The 24,118-nt window shown below is 44.1% G+C and overlaps 1 protein-coding gene across 5 annotated transcripts in view; it reads right to left on the reverse strand.

Annotated features, from left to right (window-relative positions):
- elp4 (elongator acetyltransferase complex subunit 4) overlaps window positions 1–24,118 on the reverse strand; it is a 338,294-nt gene that overhangs the window by 46,199 nt on the left and 267,977 nt on the right. The gene's annotated exons all lie outside the window — the stretch shown is intronic.

The raw sequence follows: 24,118 nt of genomic DNA on the forward strand, positions 1-24,118 counted from the left end.
CACTAATTATGTCTCCTTGCTTTGGCAGGCACATCTGGGAAACAGCTGACAGAGCCCACAACCCTGGGTCTCCAATCAAGCCCCGAAGAAACCGCTGAAGAGGAATCTGAAAGCATCCTCATTGAAGACCTGTCACAGCACTCACCCACACCCTCCACCAGCGCAGAGACATACACCTTGGTGGGACCTCGTTTTAGAGCAGCTTCGGGATCACAATCTGGTGAGCACATCGCACTTTCTGATCCACAGAAGGCGGGGCAGGGGCTTCACAGGTCTCCGGCACTCGGAGGACTGCTGGAGGCCAGAAATTTGCTGAGTCCAAGTCATATGAAGAGCCTCTAGACTTGGTCATACTTCAATTGCTGGAGCTACAAAAGCAAGCTTGGGAACATCAGGGAGGGATGTCTCCACACTCCTCAGATTGCAAGGCACATTGGAGGAGACCGTCCACCTTCAGTCTGAGGTTAAAGTGCCGGTATACCAATGCACTGAGGTCAACAACGGTAGGATGGCAGCCGCCATGGAGACCTTGGTCCAGGACGTTGCTCTTGCATTGCTGCATGGGCAGAACTCCATCACTGACGCCATGGTGCGTCCAATGTTGTGAATGCGAGAGGGGTGCGGGGCAGCTCGATCTCACTCCAGCTTCCCTTTCTCCTCAAGGAGTCAGCCAGGGGCCCATGGGCATCCAAAGGGAGGAGGATTAAGCAGGTGCACACCCTAGGGCCATCCACCCAGGTGACTCTGGGACAGTCCGGCCCTTCTGATTCCCCTCTTTCTGTGATCCCAGCAGCTCCAGCTCCACTGGCCAAGGAGGGTGCCACTGCCATACAGGTCTCGATCCTCCAGAGGACGTCCACCAAGGTCATCATTGACAGGGCACGGAAATCAGCAGATCGCCTCCACCTCCGCTGTGGATGTCCGGGGAGCACCAAGACGTAGCGGCAGGGTCAGGAAGGTTATGAAGATGTAACTCTTTTGAGTTAAGACAATTAAACTAAATTAACAAAATTAGGATAAATCAAGCACAGCCCCTAATTCAGGTCAGCAGTAAAACTAAGGACAAAGTTAAAAGGAAACTTACAAACTTTAAACCAAAATGTGATTAAGGGGGTCAATAAAACACCCCAGTCCCCGCGGTGCCCACTGAGCACAGAAGGCCTCGAGAGTGCCGACAGACACCGCGTGCTCCCTCTCCAAGGACACCCGGCCGCGAACGTAGCTGCAGAGTTATGAAGATGTAACTCTTTCGAGTACAAACACGTTTCCATCTGTTCCTATTCAGATGAAGTTACATTGTTTCATAGTTTGCCATTGTGAGATTTGAACTCTTGATCTTGGGGTTACAAGCCCAGTACCATAACCACTTGGCTATTTAAGCAGTTGCACAGCCTGGGCATGGGTGTTAATCACTTGTACATAGTGTTCACTATCGTAAAAAAACTCAAGAATGTCTCCCTGTTTCTCGTTGCTCTGATGAGCAGTGTCCCCGTCACTCAAATGTGAAACCTTGTTTCCTGCACAAGATAAAGGCAGGTGTCTCAATCCAGGGCTTCTTCCCTGTGCTTTGTGCAGCCTTCAGACCAAAGTGATCATCTGCCCTCACACTCCCTGGACACATTACTGATGTCTACACCTCAATGGTGCCTGTCATTGCTGTAAGAGTGTCATAGGCAGGCGTCACAGAGTTGAGTCATTCTCTCTAAGTGCTCTTAGCACCTTTAAGGTGTGGCTGGTTTTCATCTCATCAATATCTGTGACCAGTGATGCTATGCTCCTGAAGGGGTCAGATGCTCAAGGATAACAAAGGATAAGTTGCTTTTAAAGTTTCATGGCTGAGTCTCCATGATATAAGACTGATAACAGAGTGCAAGCGTGCTGCCCTCTGCCAGATAGGAGTCAAACATTCTCAGAGGCTATATGAGGATCTATGGTGTCTCCTCATCGCATATCGCCATCATCTTCCACAAATCTAGCCTTCTGAATGCACCTGCCTCGTGTGGCCAGTGCAATGGCCTCATCGCTGTCATCCTCATGAGGGACCTCCTCACCCTCATTACCATTGATGTCCTCCTCATAGGAGGAGCCCTCCAGCTCCTCCTCAGCCAGCTCAACTCCGCGTTGCAGCCCAAGGTTGTAAAGGGTGCAGCAGGTGATGATGATGCGTGACACCTTCTGTGGACTAAATTGTAGGGCACCACCAGATCGATTCAGGCACCAGAACCTAATTTTTAGCATCCCGATGGTTTGCTCCACCAAGTTGTGAGTTGCAGAATGAGCCTCGTTATACCTTTGCTCGGCTGCAGTCTGAGGTCGCCGCACGAGTGTCATCAGCCATAGCCCTTGTCCCCGAGAAGCCATCCCTGCAGCCTCCATGGACCCTGGAAAAACGTCAAGGAAATGTGGCCAACTAAGAACGTAGGAGTTGTGGACACTCCCTGGAAACTGTGTGCAGACATGCAGGATGCCTTTCCAGTGATTGCACACCAGTTTCACATTCAGCCAATGGAATCCCTTGCGGTTGACATAGTTGATTGCTTGTGTGAGGGAGCCCTGAGTGCCACGTGAGTGCAGTCGATGACACTCTTCTCCTGTCGGAAGCCCAAGATATGGGCAAAGCCAATCGCTGTTGCATCCTGGCTGCCTTAGTCCCAGGTGAAATTCAGAAAGTTGTGTGTCTTCATGGAGATGGCGTCTGTGACCTCATGGATGCATTTGTGGATGGAGGCTTGTGATATCCCGCAGAGGTTACCTGTGGAGCCCTGAAAGGAGCCACCGGCGTAAAAATTTTGGGCCGCGGTCACTTTCACTGCCATGGGCAGTGGATGCCCTCCATGTCCCCATGGTGCCAAATCCTGCAGCAGCTGGTAGATGTGACCAGTTCCCTAGACATGCGCAGTCTTTGGCGACACTGGTTCTCAGTCTTCTGCAGGAGTGAAAGATGGCATCTTTAGACCTTGGGTATAGCTAGGCACCAACCAGCGGCAGCTCGCTGCAGCTCTTCGGTGGCGTGTGCGGAAGCCTCAGCTGCCTCTTCTTCCTGAGGGTGCTGCATCTCCCTCTGCGCAGCCAGGCACCTCCATCACTCTCTTCTCTGTCATCTATGCTCACTGTACGCCAGGAGACATACAGCTAGTTCACCAGGCTCCATGCTCCTGATGTACTCCTCCTGCGGGATGAAAGAGGGAGAGGCATGGGTTAGCTAGGGTGTTCTAAGAGCATCTCTTGATTAAGTCTGAAGGCCTGTCAATGCATCCCAGGGATTGCTGGCCACCACTTGGATGGTCAGTTTAGTGTGCTGCATGGCTGCCTGAAATCCCACCCTCCTCCGGCCTACTCCACCTGACTGATTGGCGGCAGCTTTGCCCACTGGACCGCGTGTTGTGCTCTCAGCTCAGGTATTCTCCAAACCCGCACTGCAAAGCTGCACTATTAGTTTGAACCTGGGGGAGACTGGTCCAAACCGGGATGATGACATTGCAAAGGGCTATGAGTGCCTCCATCAATGACTGCTCCATGGCCAGCTTTAGCAAGGAGATTGTACAACATGCCCTGTCATCCAACTGTTCTGCAGTCCACTAAAACATTCATTAGTTTGCAGTCTGTGCCTGAAAAACTCTGGAGTGCTTGGTGGCACTTTCATGCCTGTGCGTTGCTTGAGTGGGCAGATACGCTAGAGGCCTGATTCAAGTCATATCAATGTGGCTGCGCCTTTACTGTCTCAGCTGTGGAGGAATGGTCACTTATACAAGGTTTCCCTCTATCCCCACCCCGCACATGCTTGTGCACTACCTTAAACCGCTGACCAGCCCTTGTGCCCACCACCAAATCGCCTCAACCGCAGGGCAGCCCTTGATCCCCGCCACCAACGTACCTCAACCTTGAAGTCCAACAGACGACCCTCACGAGCACTGTGTAATGTGACTGTGCACTCACCTCAGTGTTCCCTTCAAAGTCCAGTCCACCAAGTGCATGCCTTATATATGTTATTGTGAAATACATTCGTGTGATTCAGTGCAGGGGATGATTCTGGCGCGCTGGCCTTATAATGATATGCCGATGTGTTACAATGAGGTTTCCGATGTCAGACGGCGGGAAACGCGGCCTGCCATTGACGGGCAGAGCAGACGACTGCAAACTAGTTTGATGACGTCATGAAAGTGATTTTTGGCCTTCTCGCCATATTGTCCGAACACACTACATGCCAGCGGGCAAAGAAAATTCCACCCAGAATTAATGCTTTGAGTCTGTATGACTCTTCTTCAGCGCTCTGAAGAGAGGTCGAAATTTTCCAGCATTTTCTGTTTTTATCTCAGATTTCCAGCATCCTCAGTATTTTGCTTTTATTATACTTGCATGCGGGGTGTGGATTGCATCTGGTACATGGGGAACAGCCTGTAAAGTCTGGAAGAGCAAGCATTAAACCAAAGAGGGATATAGATTGAAAGACATAAGGATCGAACTTTAGTTCTAATGGAGTAGATGCTTGACTTTTATTCAGTGGAAGCAACTTTTGTTATGCTGATCCTTCAAATGCAAATTAAATGCTGATCTTGAGAATACATAAATAATAACCAGGTATCAGATATTAGTTCTTTCTCTGTCAATTTTCTCGTTTCTGGGGTTTAAAATTAGAAACTCTAAATACGTGTACCTTTCAAGAAAAAATCTGATATTATTACTCAAAGTAAATAAATTTGCGGTCTTCCTTCCTCAGACATTCGCAGTAATCATCTGGACTCAACGTGGTCAAAAGAGATATGTCAACTTTTCGAGTGGAAAATATTTTTAAAATATGTTGAAATGAGGAAGACAAATCCAAAGATAACCATCTGAAAAGGTTGACTTTTTGTGGCACCATAATGATATGGTAATGTAAATGATACCCATCATAGAGCCCTCCTCCAAAATGCCACGGGGCATTGTAGCAGTTTATAATTTTCAATGGTATCTCAGCAATCTGATTACAATTAGTCAGCTGAAGTACTTGCCTTTAGAGTAATTCATAGGAGTCCTCAAGAAACCAATCCTTTTGCCCCAGTGGAGTTGGGACATTGCTCATTAGTGACATGTCACAGTGCTCAATGGTAGTAGTCAGAAGCAAATATTGTTGTATTGCCATTAATAAAAGTATTGGTCAGAAACATTCAGCATGATTGCATACAGGATTTTTAAGAAAGACCCTATTGAAGTGTGTGGTCTGGTAGAGTCTGCAGAAGACACATCCGTCCAGGCAAAACTATGTGCTTAGCTGGACAAGGAATTTAGTACAATACGCTGAATTTGTTACAGAAGCACCATATTTTACTGAAAATAAATAAGTGCCATCTGAAGTGACTTCTACTTGCGTAGAGTTGGAAGAAAACAAAAATAATCAATGATAGATATAACAAATAGCAAAAATTAATCAAGTATTTTGTATTCATAAGGTCTGCCAGAAACTATTCTTGATACTCCACGTATTTGGGTTTCCAAAGGCACTGGATAAAGGTGTCACATAAAAGATTACTCCAACAGATAAGAGCTCATGGTGTTGGGGGTAATATATTAGCATGGAAAGAGGATTGACTGGCTAACAGGAAACAGAGTTTGGATAAGTGAGTCATTTTCAGGTTGGCAAACTGTAACTAGTGGAGTGGCACAGGGATCAATCAGTGCTGGGGTCTCAACTATATATAATCTATATTAATGACTTGGATGAAGGGGCCTAGTGCATTGTAGCCAAATTTGCTAATGATACAAAGGTAGGAAATCAGTAATATAAAAGCAAAATACTGTGGATGCTGGAAATCTGAAATAAAAACAAAGTTCTGGCAAAACTCAGCAGGTCTGGCAGCATCCGAGGAGAAAGAAACAGAGTTGTGTTTCAAGTCGAATATGACTCTTTTTCCAAAGAATCATACATATTGGACTCGAAACGTGAACTCTGTTTCTCTCTGCACAGATACTGTCAGAGTAACTGAGTTTTTGCAGGGTTTCTATTTTTACTTTAGGTGGGAAAGTAAGTTGTGAGGAGGACACAAAGAGTCTGTGAAGGGATATAGAAATGTCAAGCGTGGGGAACATCTGAGGTTGTCCACTTCGGTGGGAAGGACAGAAAAGCAGAATATTATTTAAATGGATAGAGACTGCAGAATGCTGTGGTACGGAGGGATTTAAGAACATAAGAACTAGGAGCAGGAGTAGGCAATTCATAATACCTTGAGCCTGTCTCCCCATTCAATATGAACATGGCTGATCTCATTTCGGCCTCAACTCCAATTTCCTGCCCTCCCCATAACCTTTCAACCCGTTATTAATTAAAAATCTGTCTATCTCCTTCTTAAATTTATTCAGCGTCCTGGCATCCACTGCACTCTGAGGTACTGAATTCCACAGATTCACGGCCCTTTGAGAAAAGTAATTCCTCCTCATCTCTGATTTAAATCTACCACCCCTTAGCCTAAAACTATGGCCTCTCGTTCTAATGTGCCCCACAGGGGGAAACATCCGCTCCACATCTACTTTGTCTATCCTCTTTAGCATCTTATATATCTCAATTAGATCTCCCCTCATCCTTCTAAACTCTAGCGAGTGTAAGCCTAAACTACTCAATCTCTCCTCATAAGACAAGCCCTGCATCTCTGGAATCAATCTAGTGAACCTCCGCTGAACTGCCTCCAATGCAACTACATCCTTCCTTAAGTAAGGGGACCAAAACTGTGCACAGTACTCCAGGTGTGGTCTCACCAATGCCATGTACAGTTGCAACAACACTTCCCTATTTTTATACTCTATTCCTTTAGCAATAAATGCCAAAATTCCATTTGCCTTCCTTATTACCTGCTGTACCTGCATACTAGCTTTCAGCGATTCACGCACGAGGACACCCAGATCCCTCTCCACTCAAGCACTCTGAAGTTTCTCTCCATTTAAATAATAAGTCACCTTTTTGTTCTTCCAATCAAAATGGATAACCTCACACGTATCCACGTTAAACTCCATCTGCCAAATTTTGGTCCATTCACCTAACCTGTCCATATCCATTTGTAAATTTCTTATTTCTTCGTTGCAACTTACTTTCCCACCTATTTTGGTGTCATCTGCAAAATTAGCTATAGTATCTTCTATCCCTGAATTCAAATCATTGATATAGATTGTAAATAGTTGGGGCCCAAGGACTGAATCCTGTGGCACCCCACTAGTTGCCATCCAGAAAAAGACCCATTTATCCCGACTCTCTGCTTTATGTTGGTTAGCCAATCCTCTATCTAAGCTAATATATTACCCCTAACTCCATGTGATCTTATCTTGTGTATTAATCTTTTGTGCGGCACCTTATCAAAGGCCTTCTGGAAGTCCAGATATGCAACATCTACAGGATCCCCATTACCCACTTTGCTTGTTGCATCTTCAAAGAGCTCCAGCAAATTAGTCAAATACTATTTACTCTTCATAAAACCATGCACACTCTGATGGATTGCATTTTGACTTTCCAAATGCCCCATTACTACTTCCTTAATAATGGATTCCAACAATTTCCCAATTTGGGTGTCCTTGAACATGAATCACAAAAAATTAGCATGCTGGTACTGTGATTAGTTAGGAATCAAATGGAATGTTAACTTTTTTTGCAAGGGGGATGGAGTGTAAAAGTAGAGAAACCTTGTTACAACTGCACAGGGCATTAGTGAGACTGCACCAAGAGCACTGAGTACTTCAGAAGAGATATACTTGCAATGGAGGCAATTCAGAGAAGGTTTACTAGGTTGATTCCTGCGATGAAGGGGTTGAACAAGTTGGAGTTTAGAAGAATGAGAGATGATTTTATTGAAACATATATGATTCTGAGGGGGCTTGACAGGGTAGCTGCTGAGAGAATGTTTCTCCTTGTGGGGGAATCTAGAACTAGGAGAACAGTTTCAAAATAAGGGGTCTCCTATTTAAGATGAAGATGAAGATGAATTTCTTCTCTTAGAGGGTCATTAATCTTTGGAATTCTCTACCCTAGAGAAAATTGGAGGCTGGGTCATTTAATATATTCAAGGCTGAATTGTACAAATTTTTGATCTCCAAAGTAGTCAAGGATTAAGGGGAGGTAAGCCGGTTTTATGATCTCGCTTGAGGCCATTTAACTTTTCAAAAAGGAATTCAAACTCCCAGTTGTGAATTGAAAGAAATTAAACCACAAGATTTCACATTTTAAACAAAAATTTTTACTGCACAAGAATTCAATAAAGCAAGTACTACTAATTTAACACTATATTTCATAAACCCTCCTTATTTAAGTGCAGAAATCACAAGAGGACATTCCCTGTTCTATTTTTATTTCCATCCAAGAGTTCCCCTATACATTGTAACATATTGAGGGTTCCTTCACTTCTCATGAGTCCAAACCAGAGTGTGTCACAGCTCTCAGGAATTCACTTTGAATCTCGTTAGTTTCCCAGTCTGGCACTCAGATTTGCAGAGCTCAGTCCCCCTGGTGAGGATTCCACTGCCTATCTCTTCCACTGGTTTTACCAGGTAGATTTGACAATTTTAATTCTTCATTCATTTGGGAATTTTCATTCCGAAAATGTGCCCCACATACAATTTTTGTTTAGTGGCTCCAGATCAGGAACACCCCTGATTCCTAATGGCATTTATGCTCGTTGTTCTGGCTGCTGACAGATATACAATTGCCTTCTCACAGCCTTCTAAGCTGACTGCTTATTTCTGTGAGAAAAACACACAGATAAACCCCATTCAAAAGGGTAGTTCCCTACAACCTACACCCATGGTGACATCACACCTTGGGTCCCAGCTGGAGATTTAAACTAATTATCTTTTACCTTCAAAACAACCCCCTTTGATTCTGGGACCCACATGAATAATTTATATCTCTAATTGAAATAACAACCCTCTTACTAGACCTACTGGTTCCATCAAGACACCCAGTGTTTGTGAGTGTCTTTTAGATTCTTTGACCTGGGGAACCTGCATGAGTAATTGAAACCTCCCCAGTTCACAGTCCAACATCAAAGCCTTTTCTAAGATGTCTCGAGACAAACTTGCTCCTCCAGATAGACAAAATAACCAATATAATCCTAAGTGTGAATATATTTTACCACCATTCCAGCAACAAAAAACCTCCCTTTTGAACCCTTTCAAAAGTCTGAGTTGCATATACTTCAGGATGTTGTTTACCAGTTTCCCAAACCGGGTGTTTCCATTATCCTATTTTTTAAAAACTTCAATCCAAATCTAAAAGTTTTACTCCTAAAACAGATGAATCATGAAATTCGATAAAAGCAAAAAAACTGCGAATGCTGGAAAGCCAAAACGACAACAAAAATACCTGGAAAAGCTCAGCAGGTCTGGCAGCATCTGCAGAGAGGAACACAGTTACAGCTGCAAAGGACTTAGTTTCATACCCTTACGCCCTCATCTCAATGAATTTCTGGCTCGGCACGATGCTGAACTCTTCTTCCGCCGCTTTCGTCTCCATGCTCACTTCTTTGGGCAGCAGTCCTCTCCCAGTTCAACAGATTCTTTTACCCACCTCCAATATTCTCCCTCCACCTGTACCCCTCCCTCTGGATTCTTACCTTCTCTTGATCTTTTCATTGAGAACTGTCAGCGTGACATTAGTCGTCTCAATTTCTCTGCTCCTCTCACCCACTCTAACCTATCTCTCTCTGAACTTGCTGCACTCCGTTCTCTCAGGTCCAATCCTGACATTGTTATCAAACCCGCTGAGAAGGGTGGTGCTGTTGTTGTCTGGCGCACTGACCTCTACCTCGCAGAGGCTGAGCGTCAACTCGCAGACACTTCCTCCTCCCTCCCCCTGGACCATGACCCCATCACTGAACATCACGCCATTGTTTCCAGGACTGACCTCATCTCCTCTGGAGATCTTCCTTCCACAGCTTCCAACCTGATATTCTCCCAACCAAGGACCGCCCGCTTCTACCTCCTACCCAAAATCTACGAACAGGACTGTCCCGACAGACCGATCGTGTCAGCCTGTTCCTGCCCCACGGAACTCATTTCTTGCTATCTTGACTCCATTCTCTCTCCTCTTGTCCAGTCCCTTCCCACCTACATCCGTCATTCCTCTGACACCCTACATTATATGAACAATTTCTAGTCCCCTGGCCCCAACCGCCTTCTCTTCACCATGGACGTCTAATCCCTCTACACCTCCATCCCCACCAGGATTGTCTGATGGCTCTCCGCTTTTTCCTCGAACAGAGGCCCGAACAATCCCCATCCACCACAACTCTCCTCCATCTGGCTGAACTTGTTCTCACACTGAGCAATTTCTCCTTACACTCCTCTCATTTCCTCTGAATAAAAGGTGTGGCTATGGGTACCCACATGGGCCCCAGCTATGCCTGTCTCTTTATGAGGTATGTGGAACATTCCTTGTTCCAGTCCTACTCCGGCCCCCTCCCACAACTCTTTCTCTGGTACATTGATGATTACTTCGGTGCTGCTTCATGAAATTAGACCTCTTCACAACACAGGAAAATGGAGTTAAGGCCACATCAGATCAACCATGATCTTATTGTAGAGAGGAGCAGGCTCAAGGAGCCAAACAGCCTTCCAAATGTAATATTTCCAAGTTTGTGGGTCACACAAAACTAGGTGGGGATCTGCGTTTGACAGAATGATGCAAAGAGGCTTCAGGAAGATTTGGACGAGCTTAGTGAGTGGGCAAGAACATGGCAGATGGAATATAATGTGGATAAGTGTAAGGTTATCCACTTTGGTAGGAGCAACAGAGGTGTAGTGTGTTGAGAGATTGGGAAGTGTTGATGTCCAAAGGGACCTGGGGTTCGTGTTCATAAGTCACTGAAAGCTAACATGCAGATGCAACAAGCAATCAGGAAGGCAAATGGTGTGTTGGCTTTTATCACAAGAAGATTTGAACACAGGAGTAAAGATATCTTGTTTCAATAGTATAGAACCTGATTAGACCGTACCTGGAGCACTGTGTACAATTTTTCTCCCCTTATCCAAGGAAAGATATACTTGCCATAGGGGGAGTGCAGCGGAAGTTCATCAGACTAATTCCTGAGATGGCAGTACTGTCCTATGAGGAGAGATTGAGAAGACTAGACCTGTATTCTCTAGAGTTTAGAAGAATGAGAGGTGATCTCATTGAAACTTACAATATTCTTAAGGGGTGACACTGGGTAGATGCCACCTGGCTGGGGGCTCTAGAACCAGATGACATAGTCTCAGAATAAGGGGCAAGCCATTTAGGACTTAGATGAGGAGGGATATCTTCACTCAAAGGGCAAAGAATCTTTGGAATTCTCTACCTCAGAGAACTGTGGAAGCTTAGTCATTGAGTATGTTCAAGGCAGAGATTGATAGATTTCTAGATACTAATGACATCAAGGGATATGGGGATAGCACGGGAAAATGGCAGAGGTGGATGATCAGCCATAATCAAATTGAATGTCACAGTAGGCTAGAGGGGCCGAATAGCCTACTCCTGCTCCTATTTAGGATGGTTTTATGTACTTTGCTGTTATGATACTGTCACTTACAGCTGAGGCAACTGTCAATCTTCCTCTCAAGTTAACCATTAAATTGCCTTTCAGGCTGTACATTTTCTGAGGTGACCCCACCCTCCCTTCCCTGGTTTTGCTTTGGAGCAAGAGGAGATTCATCCAGAATAGTTTACCTGATTCAGCTATAGTGCATCATGACTATTTCACAAATTACAGCCTCTCTCCACTTCTTCCCCCTGTCACTGTGGGCAGCAGTACCAAGGTTTCATGTTTTTCTTTGTACCCTTTGTACTCTTCAGGCAACAATTTTTCAGCCTCAGCGTTGTAGAGGGACCTGAAGTAAGTTCAGCATGCAGCTAACATTACAAAACTCAGATTGTTTTGGTGGTGTGGCACAGCACCTAAAATAGATGCTTTATAACCGTGATATCAAGATACATTAATTGGTTGAAACTGCCCATCTTTCACCTATACACTGCAGATAGGGTTATGGCACTTACATTGTAAAGAGTTGGGTGATGTGGCGATTTGACATCAATATAATACATCCCAAACAACTTCATTTCGGTATACCACATTTTGTGGTCAATAAATATCTTAATACACAAAATTTTGCAAGATTCTCACTTTAAACAGGCAGTTCTAATGTCTTAATTAACCAGAAGGGAACAGTCAGCATTCTGGGCTGTTCAAACCCATAAATTATGTTATCGCCTTGAATATATTCAGATTTGGAAAAAATATATTTACACACACACACACACAGACACCAGGTATGGGGGCTCAGTGATACAAATACTTTCATTTCATCTCCAAGACTTTACTTCAACTGCAACTCAGACTGATAGGACAAATGTTTCTTCCTGATGGTAAGTGACCATAACAATGATTATGTTTGACATGATCAGAGGCAAAGTAACGCTGCAAATCAATAGTCAGGTGCACAACCATACCAGGGACAAACTGAAGGAAAGAGGGAAGAGCGTAACCAAGTTGACTGGGCAATAGCACTTGATATAACTTGAACTGAGGACAAATGGAATACCTTAAAGAACATTCTACACAGTATGCAGGATAAGTACCTACCGAGGATCAGTTAAGTACAGATTAAAGAAATGTGACCCTAATTGGATTAATAAGAACACAAAGAGGAATAAGTATAGCAACTCTACAAAGCATGTAGGGAGAATGGGAGGGTAATCACAGGGAGGAATACAGAAACCTCCAAAAATATCTTTAAAAAGCAGCTAGTGATGCAAAGGCAGACAAACAATGTGCACAGCTGCAGAAGTCAAATGCTACAATAAGGAATTCTTAATAACAAGGAACTTTGATCCCCGAAGGATGCAAATAGGTTTGAAAAGGAGGGTGGGCCCGGGGGGGGGGAGGTATATCAGTGCAATCATTTTTTTTAACATCAGACAGTCAAAATGTGTCATAAAAAGTACTTGCTTGAAAATTCAATAAAATTGCGCAGGGGAAAAATAAAAAAGGAGGACAAACAAGAGTGAGTTTAACATGCTAAATGATTAACTCAGGTTCAAACCAATTTTGAAAATTATAAGGCATATTTTGCTTTATGTATGAGGTTAAGGAAAATTTACAAATTTTCAATTTTTAAAATATTTATTTTGTTTTTCATTTGCTATTGTAACCATCCACAAAACTGATATCTAGCTACCATGACAATTTGAAGTATATAGCTCTCTGCTTTCTCAGTCATATCCTAAACATAGTGGGTTAGCATCTACTGTAGCTACAAATGAGCAGTGTCTTCTGAATCAAAAACAGAGAATGCTTGAAAAACTCAGCAGGTCTGACAGCATCTGTGGAGAGAAAAACAGAGTTGATGTTTTGAGTCTGTATGACCCTTCTTCAGAGCTACAGAGAAGTAGAAATGTGATGAAATTTATACCGTTTAAGGTGAGTGGAGAAGGTGGAGAAGACCAGTGATAGATAGGGGCAAAGGAGAGATAGATAAAAATGTCATGAATAATAGGACAAAGGGAGTGTTAAAAAGGGTGCTGTTAGTGGCAAAGGTGAGAAAGTAGAATGTTATAATATTAGAACAGGGGTAAGCACTCTGAAAAGAACAACATGAACAAATAACAGATGGCCCTTGCGGTGGGGTTGGGGGAGGAAAAGGGATTGAAAATGGGATAAAAAGGGGGGGGATAAAGCAATGAATAAATGAATAAAAATAGGTGGTTAAAAAAAATGAATTTTGAAAAAAGTGATTAAAAAGGGGTGAAGATGGAGGAAAGAATTCATAGTCTGAAGTTGTTGAACTCAATGTTAAGTCCGGAAGACTGTAAAGTGCCTAATTGGAAGGTGAGGTGCTGTTCCTCCAGTTTGCGTTGGGCTTCACTGTCTCAACTTATCTCTGGCCTTCTATCCAGCTTCACCTGCTCCACCTACCTTAAACAGATGGAAGGATTGTTGCACTGTCTGAACCAGGGCGTATAAGTTAGAATAGTGAAATTTAATGTCAAATCAGGTACAGAAAGCAAAATAAAGGGAGGGAAAGAGTTGAAGGAATAAGAGTCCACACTTGTAAACATTAATTTTAGTACCAGAGTTACTTGACAGTAATTAAGACTTAGCATGCTATTAAAAAGGATACTTAGACTCAAATGGATAAGCCCTAAATTTCTCTGATGAGTTTACCCCCTAATTGCTACCCAAGCACAGGAACTTCATGCTGTTCAATGCAGACAGGAAGATGCTGTTTCTGGGAAGCTAAAAGCATCTTGGACAGCAACTTCTGAGCTTTTGAAATAAACTCATATCCAGCTTTGATTGAAGTTGCTATGCAATTTGCATTTAACTATCAAAGAGTGCCATTAGCCTCACCATTATTTTGACAGCGAATTTTGGCCAAATGGAAAGATTGAAAGGACGACTAAACTACAGCCCTATCTCCTAGAATTGAGGAAGTATCCTGAGCATCTTATAACTAAATGTGATTTTGCTTCATATCACTTTATTTAAGTAAATAAATATATATGCTGTAAGATAACCTCTCCCTAATAGACTACCAATTCAGTTTAGTTCAAAAATAAAGCATGATTTCATTGATAAGCTTCCTGTTTCAATATGTTAAATATACAATATAGCTGCAATGTTAGTTTTGACAGATTCCTCTGGGAAAATTAATAATTGTCTTTACTATAAAACAGACATCTTAATTTATTTCACAAATTATCTAGACGGATTGAGACTAATGCTGTGATTTGTTAGTGTAGCATTGAATAAACTGTCACTATTATATTGGAAATATAAAAATTATGTCACCTTTATTACTGAATGTGACAATTAACAGTTTTTCAGAGTCGAATACTATTTAAATATGCATTTAGGGTGTCGTCTAACATCAATCATCAGTTCTGATAAAGGGACATTGACTTGAAATGTTAACTGTTTCTCGCCACAGATGCTGCCTGATGTGTGAGTATAGCTGACGTGCTGTGCATTTACAGCATTTTCTGTTTTTATTTCAAATTTTCAGCAGCTGCAGTTTTTTGCTCTTATATTAGCACAGAGTGGATCTAGAGGCATTAATTAAAATTAATAATTTAAAAAAGGTACTGACTAGATTGTAAAAAAAAGGAATAAAAATTTTGTTTTTAGATTATGGATGGGCATCTGAGGCCTGTTGCTTGCAATTCCTGTGCCATTTCAGGAACTTCAGGACACTTCGCATGTCTTGAGGGGCAACATGCACAGGAAGTGTCTCCAGCTGCTTCAGTGCAAACTCAGGATTTCTGAGCTTGAAGGGCAGCTGGAGTCATTGCGAAGCATCAGGGGATGATGGGTGCTTCCTGGATCATCCGTTCCAGGAATTGGATACCCTAAAGGTAGTAAGAGCTCAGGATAGTAGATGGGTTGCCATCCCTAGTAGTAGGAAGAGACAGGAGTACAAGAATCCTCAGGGTGAGTGCTACTTTCAGACGGGTGCTATGCATTGCAGAATGCTGGGAGTGATGACACCTTGAAGGAGTGAAGCTCAGGCCATGGCACTAATGGTCAAGGGACTGTAGAAGAGGGAACAGCAAAGAGTAGAAATGCAGTCATTTTAGGAGATTCCATAGTCAGGGGAACAGGCAGACATTTCTGTAACTTTCATCGTGAAACCCTCATGCTTCCCTAGTTTCAGGGTAAAAGATATCACAGGAATGATGCAGAATATTTAGCAGGAGAAGGGAATGAGCCAGAAGTTGTGGTACATATTGGTATCATCAACATAGAGGGGAAAGTTATTAAGATCCTAAGTCAGACTGTCAGGAACTAGGGAGGAAATTAAAAGGTAAGACCCTGATGGTATTAATCTCTGGATTACTCCCAAAACCAGAGCTAGCAAGAGTAGAAAAAGGAAGACATGGAGGATCAATGCGTGGCTTGAGACATGGTGCAGGAAGAAGGGATTCAGATTCTTGGGGCTCTGGAACCAGTGCTGGGACAGAAGGTCCAAGAGCTGGGTTACATCTCAAGATGACTGGGACAAATATCCTAGGCAAAGGCTCAATTGCGGGGCTGGGATAGTTTAAACTAAATTTGCAGTAAGGTGGGCACCAGTACGTAGAAGCAGAAAGGAGGAATAAGGTGCATAAAATGACTGTTGGACAGTACTAGAGGTGAATAAAATCATATTAGTTAGGAGTGAACTAGGAAGGACTATGAGGAATAGAAAGACAGGTTTACAATGCATGTATGTAAACATATGAAGTATGGTGAATAAGGTTAGTGAGCTACAAGCACAAATAACCAAGGAATATATGTAGTGGCAATAATGGAAATGTAGCTTAAAAATGGTGAGGACTGAGTCCTTAATATTCAAGACTATAAAGTGGTTTAAAAAGACAGGAATGAAAAAAGGGTGATGGGAAGCAGTTCTCATTAGGGAAGACATGGTAGCATTGGAAAGGGAGATTTTTTTTGAGGGGCCAAGGAGAGAATTCATTTGGTTAGCGTTGAGAAGCAAAAAAGGGCATGATCACATTACCGGGGGTATTCTATAGACCTCCAAATAGTGGGAGAAAGACAAAGGAGAAAATCTATAGGGAAATCACAGAAATGTGCAAGAACTATAAAATGATGATACTGGGGGACTTTAATTAGCCAAATATCAATTGGAGTAGTGACAGAGTAAAGGGTAAGGAGGGGAAGGAATTTATGAAATGTGTCCAGGGGAATTTCCTTGACCATTATGTCCTCAGCCCAGCTAGAATGGAAGCATTGCTGGATCTGGATCAAGTGGACTAGTGTCTGTGGGGGTTAATTAGATAAGAGTGATCATTGCTCCATAAGGTTTAGATTAGTACTGCAGAAGAACAAGGAACAATCTAAAGTAGAATGTCTAAATTGGAAGAGGGTGAATTTTTAATGGATGAAAAGGGATCTTGCCAGAGTAAAATGGAACCAAAGGCTGACAGGAAAAACTGTACCGGAACAATGGGTGATCCTTAAGGAGGAGGTGCTTCAGGTACAGGCTAGCTACATTCCAAAGTGGGCAAAAGGTCAAGGAACCAAAGCCAGGGCTCCTTGGATGACAAGGGAGATAGAGAATATGATGAAAAAAAATAAGGGTGGATGATACACATCAAGTGAATTCTTCAAATGAGGTCCAAGTGAAATATAATAGATTGAGAGGGGACGTGCAGAAGAAAATAAGACAGGCTAAGAGAGAGCAGGAGATAAGAATGGCAGTCAACATAAAAGAAAACTCAAAAATCTTCCACCAACATGTAAACAGTAAGTGGGTCATGAGTGGTGGAATGGGTCCTAATATGGACTATGAGGGCGGTATGTGATTAGAGGTGCAGAACATGGCTAGAATTCTTTAATGAGTACCTTGGCAATGATGTTTACTAAGAGAGGTAATGGATGAGGTGAAAACTGAGAGGTAGGAAGTACTGGAAAGGCTGACTATGCTTGGAGTGGATCAGTTGCTCAATCCAGATCGCTTGCATTCCAGGTTGTTAGAGGAAGTTGGAGTGAAGATAGCAGAAGGGTTTGCCATAATCTTGTAATCTTCCTTAGATATGGGCAGGTGCCAGAGGATTGGAGAGTGACAAATGTGAAACCCTTATTGAGAAAAGAGTGCAAGGACAGTTGTAGTGAATAGAGGGCAATTAGTTTAACATCAGTGGTGGGTAATGCTTTAGAATAGGGTAAAATCAACAGGCACTTGGAGAGGTTTGAATTAATTAAGGATAGCCAACATGGATTTGTCAAAGGCAGGTTGTGCTCAACTAGTTTAACTGGATTTTTTGATGAAGAGCCAGAAAAGGTTGATAAAGGGAAGTTGTCCATATGTTTTAAAAAGCATTTGACAAAGTATTACATAAAAGGCTGGTTAACAAAATTGTAGCTCATGGAATAGGAGGGTTAGTGTCTGCTTGGATAAAAAAATTAGCTTAAGGACAGAAATAGTGGTAAATCATTGTTTTTCAGACTGGAGGATGGTTGACAGTGATGGTTAACAGTGCTAGGACCACTGCTTTTTTGATAAATATAAATGACTTGGATCTTAAAAATTAGAGTAAAATTTCAAAATTTTCCAATGATATGAAAACTGGAGGAGTGGCAAACAGTGAGGATGTTATAAAGCAACTGCAACAAGACAGAGATAGATTAGAAGAATGGAAAGGCAAGTGGCAAATGGAATTTAATGCTGAGAAGTGAGGGTCATGCATTTTGGCAAAAAGGATAGGGAAGTGGCCATGCACTTGGAAAATCTTGTCAAAAGTGAGCATTCTTCTGCAGCTGAGACCGTTCAGCAGCAGCTTCATTGACATGCTTGGAGTCGGGCCTCCAAAGCTTTTCTGCCCACTTGAGCAACATAAGAGCATGAATGTGCCTCCAAATGCTCCCGAATTTTTCACCCCTCAGGCACAGACTGCAAATTAATGTGTGTTTTAGGGGACAGCAGAACAACTGACTGACTGGACAAGTTGTAGAATCCCCTTTCTAAAGGTGGCCATGGCAGAGTCACTGATGGAGGTGCGCACAGCCCCTTGAAATGTCTTTATTATGGTTTGGAACAGTATCCCTTATGGTTCAATCTAACAGCACAGCGTTGCAGTGTGGGTTAGGAGAATGCCTGCGCCTGAGCTGAGTGCACAGCATGCAGTCCAGTGGTTGAAGCTGCCGCCAATCGGTCAAGTGTAGTGGGGCGGAGCCATGAAGTGGAGCCATCCAATTGGTGGCCTGCAGTGTCAGGCATGCATGAAGAGGCCTTCTGACTTAACCAAGAGAGGTTCTAAGGGCACATATGCTAACTCATGCATCTCTTTCTTTGATTCTGCAGGAGGAGGACATCAGCATCATAGAGCCTGGTGATTTAGCAGTATGCCTAATGGCTTACAGTATACAGAAGAGTGCGATGGAGGCACCTGGCTCAGCAAAGGGAGGAGCATCTCCCTCAAGATGAAGGGGCGGCAGGGCCTGCTGCACATGCAGCTGAAGATCCACAGAGAGCAGCTGCTTGTAGGCGCCTTGGTGGACTCAGGGTCTATAGATGGCACCCGTCATTCTTGCAGATGACTGAGAACCAGTGTTGCCGAAGACTACGCATGTCTAGGGAACTGGTCTAGGGAACATATGTCACCTGCTGCACAATTTGGCGCCAAAGGGGCATCCACTGCTAGTGGCCGTGAAAGTGACCACGGTGCTTAATTTTTACACCAATTGCTCCTTCCAACACTCCACAGGTGACCTGTGTGGGATCTTGTAAACCTCCACGCACAAGTGTATCCCAGATACACTTGTGCGCCATCTTCACAAAGGCACAGAACTTTGTGCATTTCGCCTGGGGTCAGAAAAGCACAGATCTCTGGTTTTCCACAGGTGCAAGGTGCCATCGACTGCACTCATGTGGTGCTTAGATCTCCATGGCAACAAGCAGTCAACAACGTCAACCACAAGGGCTTCCATTTGCTGAATGTTCAGCTGGTGTGCAACCATCACAAATACATCCCACAGGTCAAAGCACGATTCCCAGGAAGCGGTCACGACTCCTATGTCATTAGCAGGTCTCAGATCCCTGACATCATGCAGGATCCACAAAAGCTGCAAGGTTGGCTCCTCTGGGATAAGTGCCACCCAAAAGGACGTGGGTGATGACGCTCGTGAGGTGGCCTCAGAATACTGCAGAGCGATGGTTATAATGAAGCTCATGCTGTGACCAGGACTTTGGTGGACCAAACGATAGGCATCTTGAAAATGGGGTTCTGATGCCTTGACAGGTCCAGTGGAGCACTACAATACAGTGCCCAGAGGGTGACATGCATCATTGTTGCATGCTACACAACCTGACGCTGCAATGGCGGGAGGACCTGGCTGAGGAGGAGGTGGAAGGGCTGCATGTCTCTTCCAATGAGCAGGAAGAAGGGGATGACGGTGATGAGGTCCTCGAAGATAAGGATGCCGGTGATGAAGACATCGCACTGGCCAGACAAGGCATGCATGCTCAGGAGGCTCTCATAGCGACAGGATTTGTGGATGAAGATGACGAGATGCAGTGAGGACACTCCATAGATCTTCACATCGCCTCCGTGAACGTCTGACTCGTGTCTGGCTGGGGGCAGTTCGCTTGTGCTCTGTGATCAGGGTCATAGCTTAGGGACGCAGACATGAAACTTTAAATGCACCTGATCCTTTGTCAGCCTTCAGCACCTGCCCCCTTCAGGAGCACAGCATCACTGGTCACAGATGCTGAAGAGATGGGGGGCTAGCCCCACCTCAAAGCTGCTGAGGGCACACAGAGAGAATGATGGAACTCAGAGATGCCTACCCACGACATTGTGGCAGCAATGACAAGCACCGTCGAGGTGCAGGCATCACTAATGTGTCCAGTGAGTGTGAGGCCAGACCACCACTTTGCTCAGAAGGTTACACGCTGCACAAAGAGGAGGCCCTGGAGTGAGGCACCCGCCTTTACCTTGTGCAGGAACCAAGATTTCACATTTGATTGACACGGACACTGCTCATCATAACAAGGAGCCACAGGCAAGGAGACATTCTTGGGAGTTTACTTACAATAGTGAACATTATCCCATGCACATGCTGTGCAACTATATCTTCTTAACCTTCCTAACCCTGCCGCTACATTTTGGTGCTCCCCTGACATCCACAGTGGAGATAGAAGTGGCCTGCTGCCTTTGACGCTCTGTCTGCGATGACTTTGGCGTTCATCCTCTGGAGGGCCGAGATCTGGAGGGCTCCGGCCGACACTGAGCATCCTGCTGTGGGCCAGCTGCACCCTCCTCGGGCTGTGGAGCTGAAGCTGCGGGGGTCACAGGAAGAGTCACCTGGGTGGATGACCCCGGGATGTCGACCTGCTGGTCCTTCTCCATGGGTGCCCGATGGTCCCTGACTGACTCCTTGAAGAGAAGGGGAAGCCGGAGTGGGATCAGGCTGCCCTGCACCCCTCCTGTGTTGACACTGTTGGAGGCCAGCTATGGCGTCAACGATAGAGTTCAGCTCACACAGCAGTCCAATGTCCTGGACAAAGGTCTCCGTGGTGGCTATCATCCTGCCAGGTTGACCTTGGTATGTTGGCATGCCAGTGCTACTACCCCAGGTGAAAGGCGGACGGACTCCTTGATCATCTCCTGCAATCTGAGTACACCAGAGATCCCTTCTAATGTTCCCGTGATTGTCTTTGCAGCTCCACCAACTGACTGAGGACCAAGTCCAGAGGCTCATCATCTGATTGTACTCAGCAGACTCCTATTCTCTAGCAGTCCTCCATTGCCTCCCAAGCCGGAGTGGTGAGACTGATGTGCCTCCTGTGGCCAGAACAGAGGTAGAGGATATTGTGGCAGGCCTCCACACGTGCCAGGGATGTGTCATTGAATCAAGGGGGCTGCACTCTTCTTGGCTTTTGAGCCACGTGTTCACCGGAGCAGTCTTGGTCTGCAAGCATTGAAAGCTGTGCGCGCGGCTGCAGTTTAAATATGGTGCCTGGTGCGAGGAAGCAGCGAGATAACGGCATTGTAGGCAAATCGGAGGCTGCCCACCAGCAATCTAGTGTTTTTCCCGTGACGGCATAATTTATGAGGCGGGAAGAGGACGAGAAGGCGTGAAAAGCCGTCATTGTGGCTGGCAGGTACCACACTTAGTGCGAATCTGGGACAATTCGCCCTATGACTCTTGTTTCCATCCAGGAAACAGATATAAAAAATCTATCACCATGTCCCTCAGTATTATCCTTCAAAATTTTGAAGATCATTAACATACATCAGATCACCCCTTAATTTCACTTCTTTTAGAAAAAAGTTTCCAACTCTCAAGTTTCTCTTTCTAACAGAAACCTGTCTTTCTTGTAAAGCTGCACTGCATCTTTTCCACTGTTTTTATAACCCTCCTGTAATGTATCCAGTACACCAAGCTCTGGCATTAATAAGGAAACAGGTCAACAATATCTTCTGGCTTTGTATTTTGTGTCTCTGGATATAAAATAAGAATTCAACTTTGCTTGTTTATGGCTTTATTTAATTGTATTGTCAGCTTTACTAACCCCCATGTATACCTCAAATCAACCTGTTTCTCTATTCCAATCAAAATCTTAGTCTTTATTTCTCAAATGTATTTTTCAAATTTTTCTACATAAATATTTCTGCCACCTGTCTGCTCACCCCAACAATCTGTCCATGTCCTCTTGTAGTTTTTCAGAATCTTCTTCATAATTTAATAAACCACATTCCCCTGAACTTCATGTGCCATTATCTTTGCTCTAATTTTGTGGTCTCCTGATCAAATGTCTTTTTAAAAGCCCTATAAACACATCACTGTATTTCCTTTACATTTCCTCTGATATTTGTTCAAAAAATTCTATAAGGTTGGTCAAGCAAGATCCCTGTTGACTGGTCTCAAATGTATTAAGCTGGGCATTGCTTTCAGTGACAAACAAAAGCCACCTGCCCTTAGACTTTCTCTGGGAGTTTGCACTAGAACTTACTGTAAATTAGAGAGTCAAAGGGGTAGCATCCTCTGCAGAGAATCTGAGACCTGTGAGAACAGGGAAAGCAACAGTGTATCTTCTTAACCAATTTAAAAATCGTTAATGAGCAGTGCAGAGTCTGAAGCAGGGAGAATCAGTCAAAATACTGAGTTCCATGTCAAATCAGGTACAGAAACCAAAATAAAGAACACGAAAGATTAGATTAAGAGAGAGATAAAGGAAACAGAAAAAGTAGAGGTATTGAATTTCCAACAATAATTAAAATCTGAAGGGATGAGACTCCAAACATCTAAATGTTAATTTTGAGTGCCAGCAAGGTTTTTCTTTGTTAGTAATTAAGACAACCCTCCCATTAAAGTGGTATTTACACTGGAATGGACATGCCTTAACATTTTCTCATGAGTTTAGTTCTTACCTCTGAAGTAAATACATCAAATTTACATTGTTCGATGTATTTGAACAGCGAGTATCTTGGCAAGATATCATTATAGCATGTGAAGGAGCAGAGCATCTCAAACAGAATTCATGGGCTGGATTTTACAGCATCCAGCTAGGTGTGTTTTCGGCAGTGGGTGGGGGATACGTAAAATATGACGGGTGGGTAGCCCACCACCTTCCCATCTACCCCCCCGAACCGTCCTCCATGTTATGTTGTGTGGGTGGGTAACTAAATCAGCAGCCTGCCTGCCATTTGAAAATAGATAATTAACGGGCAACTGAACTTGTTAACAAGTCAGTTAGCCCATAGAGTATGTCGCCCATGCCATAACATGGTTTGCATGGGCAGGAGAGGGTAGGCCGTTTTTTAACCCAATTAACCCAAAGGCGGGGAGGAAGGGTGGGGGAGGGGCCTCCATTCTTTGGGGAGTGCCCTGCGTGCATCAAGATGTTATCCCATTTTGTTCCTTCCTGCCTGGCTACAGAACCCCACCCAATTCCTTAGGTTGTCGATCCATTCTCACCCTAAAAGCCTAATTCTTAACTACTCTGGATGCCATTGCCATTCATTGTGGGCTTGCTTGCAGTCCCAGCAATGCCCATGACTGAGCTCTGGCATCGCTAAGACTGCTGAAATCTGATTGACCGGCAGATCTCGAGGATGGGACTTCCTCGTACAAAGGGGCAGAAGTCCAACCTTCACCAGGGTCAGGATTTTACAGCCCTGCTGTGGCGTGTCTGCCCCGGCAGATATGGCGAGCCATTTAAAGCTCTATTCAGTTTGGCGGGACCGTAATAGCCTGCTGAGCGGGAGGAGCTGCAAAATCCTGGCCCAGCTTAAGGCTGCTGGGTTGTTATTGCAGTGGGGACGGGCTTATTGAATGTTGCTCAGTGCGGAACTTACTTTCCTTCTCAGGGGTGGGAGGTGGTGAGCAATTTATGCCACCACCATCCCCCCCGCACCACCCTGTAAAATTCAGCCCCATATATGTGCATTTGACTGCATGTGCAGTTTCCAGAAGTTGACACATTTCATATGCAAAATTTAGCCCACTATGTTTCTTCAAATGCTTTGTAATTTCATTCCGTATTAGAAATTCTACACTGGAGTAAAACTGGTTGGCCTGTAACTTCATGGCTGAACTCCATCTTTTTATTCTCAGGAAGAGAAATCACATTTGCTATACACCAGTCTTCTCACTCAGCTTTCCATTCCACAAAAAGTTGA

The sequence above is a fragment of the Carcharodon carcharias genome, chromosome 10 (assembly GCF_017639515.1).
Source record: "Carcharodon carcharias isolate sCarCar2 chromosome 10, sCarCar2.pri, whole genome shotgun sequence".
Classification (NCBI taxonomy): Eukaryota; Metazoa; Chordata; class Chondrichthyes; order Lamniformes; family Lamnidae; genus Carcharodon; species Carcharodon carcharias.